At 48.2% G+C, this 7,588-nt stretch overlaps 1 long non-coding RNA gene across 1 annotated transcript; it reads left to right on the top strand.

The window, feature by feature from the left end:
- Positions 1 to 837: 837 nt before the first annotated feature.
- Positions 838 to 6,129, top strand: LOC135983374 (uncharacterized). Its single transcript, XR_010600963.1, has 2 exons — positions 838 to 4,586; positions 5,532 to 6,129. It is a non-coding gene; the product is annotated as an uncharacterized LOC135983374 (long non-coding RNA).
- Positions 6,130 to 7,588: the final 1,459 nt, after the last annotated feature.

Below are 7,588 nucleotides of genomic sequence, written 5' to 3' on the forward strand. Positions count from 1 at the left end.
ACTCATGACATTTCATATTCCATGGCCACAATGGTACCCATGGGCAGCCTCTACAGGTCTCAATTCCACAAACCTACCACTTCTCACAGAAAACCTATATGCTTTGCAAGGACATCAGTACCCAAGCCCTCTGAGGTAACAAGGAGGTGGAGGAAGACAGGGATGAGACCACAGAACATGAAACATCCCCTGATCACACCACCTCTTCCCCTGATGAGGCAGTAATGCCCCCGCCTCCCACCACCATGGATTACTTCAAACACTTTGAGGAGTTATTCCGATGGGTGGCACAGAGCCAAAATATTCCTCTTGAGGTACCATAGACACAACACCAACTCCTCACTATCCTACACACTTCGTCCATGATAAAAATAGCTTTGCCCATAAATGACAGCCTGCAGAAACTGTGGCAAACACCTACTGCCATCCCTCCAACCAATAAACGTACAGACAGGAAATACTATGTGCCATATAAAGGCATGGACTTCTTTTTTTTTTATTTTTCCACCCACAACCTAACTCCTTAGTGGTCGATGCAGTCAACTGACGGGGCAAACCTCCTCAGTTCAAATCCACACCACAAAACCAGAATTGGAGGAGATGAAGGTGAAAAGTTTACTTTTCTGTGACCATTTCCGCATGGCTGATTACACAGCGTTACTCGCGAACTACAACCATGACAATTATGCAAAAATGAATGGTTTTGTCCAGGAAATTCCAGAGGAAACAAGGGACCAATCTCATGTTCTCCTTATTGCTAGAACAGGGCTCCAGGCATCACTCAATGTGGCAGACACAGCAACATGCATGACAGCGACAGCCATCATCATCTGTAGAGTATCCTGGTTACACTCACCTGTATCCCAAGCGAACTCCTGACCAAAGTAGAGGTCCTCCTCTTCGACAGGGACAAGGTCTTCTCCACTAAGATGTATGAATTCCTCCATTCCATGAAGGACTCTAGAGCCACATTGAGGACCCTAGGGATCTTTACAGCTCCTAACAGGAGACGCAGATACAAGCCCTACAATAGTAACAGACAGCATGTTGCAACGCCAGCAGAGACCATACGACAATCAAAGACAAAGGCCCAGACCATAGAAACGTCGCCCTAACCAATCTCAAGTTGTGACGTCCCAAGCACCACCAAGCAAATTATAATTTTGAAACAGTGGTTGAGGTTCTGACTGACCTCCGCCAATCATCAGTGCCAGTGGAACAAACAGTCCAAATATTTGGTCATCGGTTTCAACCATTTTACCATACGTGGGCCTCTTATCACCACTGGGTTTTAGGGATCATTCGAACGGCTTATACCATCCCCTTTACCTCCATTCCTCCTACCCAGCCCCGTTCCCTGTCCCTCTTCAGTGACCTTCTCTCATGAGCAGCTATTGAGACCAGAAGTACATCACCTTCTACAGTTAGGGGCCGTGGACCAAGTTCCACCACAACACAGAGGGAAGGGATTTTGTTCCCATTATTTCCTGACTCAAAAGAAAAACGGAGGTTGGAGACCCATACTAGATCTCAGAAATCTCAACAAATTTGTCCATACTCACAGATTCAAAATGATCCCACTGAACTCTATTATCCCTGTGCTGGAAAAGGGGGACTGGTTCTCAGTGCTCAACCTACAAGATGTTTATTTTCACATTACCATCCATTCTGCTCACAGAGGATTCCTATGATTCACAGTGGAACAAGATCACTTCCAATAGGGAGTATTGCCATTTGTACGCTAGACTGCTCCACAAATCTTTACCAAAACCCTACCGGTGGTAGCCACTCATTTGCGCAGACGGGATGTTGACATTCCCATATTTAGACTATTGCCTGCTCAAAGGCCCTACCTTGCCAGAAACAGGACGCATTACTCAATAAACCACCTCTCTTTCAGTCCGTAAGGCTACAAATTAATGAAAAGAAATCTACCCTAACTCCAGTACAACCATTGGACTTCATAGGAGCGAACCTGGACTCAGTGGAGGCCAAAGCATCACTGCCAATGCCCTGATTCACAGCAATGACCTCCCTCATATTCTTTGGTCTCAGACAGCCCATTGGTGTCTGCACGCACCTGCCTACACCTCTAGGGACAGATGGTGGCCACCACTTTCGTTGTAAAACATGCCAGATTACACGTGCGCTGCCAGCCTTCAAGGATGGCTAAGATTGGTATATATTCCACCAAAGAACAGCCTAAACAAAAGACTCACACTGACCCCAGAGGTTCTACATTCACTACCATGGTGCAAAAACCCAATAAACATTTGCTCAAGCATCCCATTTCAACAGGATCCACCATCCATACAAATCACAACAGATGCCTCACTGATCAGATGGGGCGCTCACCTAAACCAACATACAGTCCAAGGCAAGTGGATGCCCCCATGGAAACACATTTACACATCAACCTGCTTGAATTATTCATGTCTGCAACACTTTCCTCCCTATTATATGAGGCAAAATGATAAGGGTCCTGACGGACATCATTGCATGTATGTTCTGTATAAACTGACAGGGTGGAACACGTTCCCACTCCTTATGTATGGAGGCCTTAAAACTATGGAACTGGTGCATAAAACACTATCACTATTACAGCAGCATACCTCCCAGGTCGACTGAACATAATGGTGGACACATTAAGCAGACAGTTTTCCCAAGAGCACAAATGGTAAATGAACGACGAAATAATAAAACACAAATTTCACATGTGGGGACCCCCACACATAGACCTATTTGCGACATTTAATAAACAAAAAATGCCCAAAGTTTTTCTCACGAGCAGGACTGAGAGCACACTCTCTAGGGGCCGCTTTTCTCCTCATCATCCTCTTCTATATGCATTCCCACCGATATCTCTAATCTCCAGAGTAATGCACAAAATACGAACTGACAGGGCCAAAATGATACATACAGTACAGACATCGCCCACACAGACTTGATTCCCTTACTTGACATGCATGGCGATCTGCACACTATTCATTCTCCCTCGCCTACGGAATCTTCTCTCTTAGGACGACGGTCAAGGCCTCCATCTGGAGCTGGAGAGACTTCACCTCAAGGCATGGTTCCTTCATGGCTCCACCACGACAAACTAACCTGCTCAGAGCAAGTAAAACAAGTGTTGTTAAACAGCAGGAAACAAAATACCCATACTGTTTACCTCCAAAAATGGAAAAGCTTCTTCCTGTGGTGCCAGAACAAACAAACAAATATCTGCAAGCCAGGCACTGTTTCCTCTAATCCTGGAATATTTATGGAGAGTTCATCTCGCTGCCATCCCAGCCTTCCCTCAACAGGTAGACGGGACCTCAATATTCGCTCACATGATTACTAAGTGATTTCTAACTGGCATACAGAATATGTACCTGGACATCTGAGAACCCATACCAGCATGGGACTTAAATCTCATGCTCAGGAGTCTAACCAAAACCCTATTTGAACCCTTAGCCACATGCGCATCTCTTATCTAGGAAAGTGATGTTCCTGGTCACCATTACATCAGCACAAAGAGTCAGCAAGATAGGGGCTCTCATGGCTCACCACCCCATACACAATCTTCTTCAAAGATAGTGACACTTAGAACACATCCTAAATTTATGCCCAAATTATTATCTTCGTTCCACCTCAACCAATCGATTATTTACCTACATTTCAACCAAAACAACACACTAAAGCCTGGTCTACACTATGATTTTAGGTCGAACTTAGCAGCGTTACTTCAATTTAATCCTGGACCCGTCCACACGACGAAGCCCTTTTTTTTCGACTTAAAGGGCTCTTTAAATCGATGTCTTTATTCTACCTCCGACAAGGGGATTAGCACGAAATCGGCCTTGCCGGGTCAAATTTGGGGTAGTGTGGACGCAATTCGACGGTATTGCACTCCAGGAGCTATCCCAGAGTGCTCCATTGTGACTGCTCTGGACAGCGCTCTCAATTCAGATGCACTGGCCAGGTAGACAGGAAAAGGCCCGCGAACTTTTGAATCTCATTTCCTGTTTGGCCAGCGTCGCAAGGTGCAGATGAATGCAGATCTCATCAGCAGAGGTGACCATGATGGAGTCCCAGGATTGCAAAAGAGCTCCAGCATGGACCGAACGGGAGGTACAGGATCTCATCACTGTATGGGGAGAGGAATCCATGTTAGCTGAACTCCGTTCCAGTAAACGAAATGCCAAAACATTTGAAAAAGTCTCCAATGGCATGAAGGACAGAGGCTATAACAGGGATGCAAAGCAGTGCCGTGTGAAAATTAAGGAGCTAAGGCAAGCCTACCAAAAAAACAGAGGGGCAAACGGCCACTCCGGGTCAGAGCCCCGAACATGCCGCTTCTATGATGAGCTGCATGCCATGCTAGGGGCTGCAGCCACCACTACTCCAACCCTGTACTTTGACTCCGTCAATGGAGAAGCACGGAAGCGGGTTTTGGGGACGAGGAAGATAGCTTATAGCAAGGAAGCGGAGAAACCGGTTTCCCAACAGCCAGGATCTGTTTTTCACCCTGGACCTGGAGCCAGTAACCCTCAAACCAACCCGAGGCTTGTACCCAGAGCCTGAAGGCGGAGTCAGGACCTCTGGTGAGTGTACCTTTTGTAACGATTACACAGGGTTTAAAAGCAAGCATGTTAATGATTGATTTGCCCTGGCAGTCACGGGCCAGTACAGCTACTGGAAACGTCTGTTAACGTGTCTGGGGATGGAGCGGAAATCCTCCAGGGACATCTCCAGAAAGCTCTCCTGGATTGTACTCCCAAAGCCTTTGCAAAAGGTTTCTGGGGAGGGTGGCCTTATTCCATCCGCCATGGTAGGACACTTTACCGCACCAGGCCAGTAGCACGTAGTCTAGAATCATTGCATAACAAAGCATGGCAGCGATGGTCCCAGTTTTTGCTGGCATCAAACAACATCCGTTCCTTATCTCTCTGTGTTATCCTGAGGAGAGTGATATCATTCATGGTCACCTGGTTGAAATGGGGTGATTTTATTAAGGGGACATTTAGAGGTGCCCGTTCCTGCTTGGCTATTTGGCTGTGGCTGAACAGAAATGTTCCCTGCTGTTAGCCACGCGGTGGGGGAGGGGTGTAGCGATCATACCAGAGAATTGTGTGTGTGTGTGGGGGGGGGGGGGGGGGTGTATTTGGGTTTGTGCTGCACGCTAACCCGCAAACCGCAGCTCCTCCTTTTAAATTGCCAACCCATTTTAAATGGCCGACCCAATGGCTACTTGGTATGGGAAATGAGGGCGTTGCTGTTTGAAACCATTCCCACATGTTATGAAGGTTAAAGAAAGCCAAAAGACTGTGGCTTACCATGGCTGCCTGCAAGCCGAATTCTGTTGCCTGGCACTACGTGAGTGATCTCTCACACCAAACCGGCAGGTTCTCAATACAAGAGGCGAAATGCGACCTTGTAACAAAAGCTGTTGTGCTATGTAATGTGAACAGCAAGGTTTAACGTGAAAGCTGTACCCATTGTTCTCTAAAATGTCTTTTTAACTAGCACTCTCCCTTTTCCTCCACCAGCTGCAAATGTTTCTCCTTCACCGAAGCTAATGAAAATTAGAAGGTGAAAAAAATGTACTCGGGATGAAATGTTCTCTGAGCTCCCGCTGTCCTCCCACACTGACAGAGCACAGCAGAATGCATGGAGGCAGATAATGTCAGAGTGCAGGAAAGCACAATATGAACGCGAGGAAAGGTGGTGGGCGGAAGAGAGTAAGTGGCGAGCTGAAGATGATAGGTGGCGTCAGCTTGCTGACAGAAGGCAAGAGTCGATGCTCAGGCTGCTGGAAGATCAAACTCATATGCTCCAGCGTATGGTTGAGCTGCAGGAAAGGCAGCAGGAGCACAGACCGCCACTACAGCCCTGTGTAACCAACAGCTCTCCTCTCCAAGTTCCATAGCCTCCTCACCCAGATGCCCAAGAATGCGGTGTGGGGGGCCTCTGGCCACCCAGCCACTCCACCCCAGAAGATTGCCCAAGCAACAGAAGGCTGGCCTTCAATAAGTTTTAAAGTGCAGTGTGGCCTTTTCCTTCCCTCCACCCCCACCCCTCTCGGGCTACCTTGGCAGTTATCCCCCTAGTTGTTTGATGAATTAATAAAGAATGCATGAATGTGAAGCAACAATGACTTTATTGCCTCTGCAAGCGGTGATTGAAGGGGAAGGGGAGGGTGGTTAGCTTACACTCCACTTACAAGGAAGTAGAGTGAACCAATAGGGCGGGAGGGGGGGATCATCAAGGAGAAACAAACAGAACTTTCACACCGTCGCCTGGCCAGTCATGAAACTGGTTTTCAAAGCTTCTCTGAAGCGCACCGTGCCCTCCAGTACGCACAGCCAGACACCAGCGTGGTTAGAAGAGTAATCAGCGGCCAGGCGATTTGCCTCAACCTCCCACCCTGCCATAAACGTTTCCCCCTTACTCTCACAGATATTGTGGAGCACACAGCAAGCAGTAATAACGATGGGAATATTGGTTTCGCTGAGGTCTAACCGAGTCAGTAAACTGCGCCAGCGCGCTTTTAAACGTCCAAAGGCACATTCCACCACCATTCTGCACTTGCTCAGCCTATAGCTGAACAGCTCCTGACTACTGTCTAGGCTGCCTGTGTATGGCTTCATGAGCCATGGCATTAAGGGGTAGGCTGGGTCCCCAAGGATAACGATAGGCATTTCAACATCCCCAATGGTTATTTTCTGGTCCGGGAAGAAAGTCCCTTCCTGCAGCTTTTGAAACAGACCAGAGTTCCCGAAGACGTGAGCGCATGTACCTTTCCCAGCCATCCCACGTTGATGTTGGTGAAACATCCCTCGTAATCCACCAGTGCTTGCAGCAGCATTGAAAAGTACCTCTTGCGGTTTATGTTCTGGCTGCCTTGGTGCTCCAGTGCCAAGATAGGGATATGGGTTCTGTCTATCGCCTCACCACAGTTAGGGAATCCCATTTCAGCAAAGCCATCCACTATGACCTGCACATTTCCCAAAGTCACTACCCTTGATATCAGCAGTTCTTCTTCGAGTGCTTGCTCATATCCATTCCATTAGGTGTGTGCGCGCCGCGTGCACGATCGTCGGAAGATTTTCTACCCTAGCAACACCGGCGGGTCGGCTGTGGAGCCCCCTAGAGTGGCGCCTTCATGGCGCTGAATATATACCCCAGCCGACCCGGCGCCCCCTCAGTTCCTTCTTACCGCCCCTGACGGTCGTTGGAACTGTGGAGCGCTGCTTAGCTGTTCTCCACTCTCCCTAGCTTATATTCGCAGTTATAGTTATAGTTCTAGTGTTTATAGTTAAATAGTTAAATAGTTTTTAAAACTTGTTCTAGTTGTTATAGTAGTTCAGGGGATTAAGGGGGTCGTCTCCCCCTTTCTCCCCCGGCCGCGGGGCCGGGCTCATGCCCAACGCTCCCGGCTTCAAGCAGTGCGCCTCCTGCGCTAAGCCTATGCCCACGAGCGACCCGCACGACTCCTGTCTGAAGTGCCTGGGAGAGTCCCATCAAACAGATAAGTGCAAGATCTGTAAGGCCTTCAGACCAAGGACCAAGAAGGAGCGGGACTTTCGGCTCCGGCAACTCCTGA

This window comes from Chrysemys picta, chromosome 4 (genome assembly GCF_011386835.1).
Source record: "Chrysemys picta bellii isolate R12L10 chromosome 4, ASM1138683v2, whole genome shotgun sequence".
NCBI lineage: Eukaryota > Metazoa > Chordata > Testudines > Emydidae > Chrysemys > Chrysemys picta.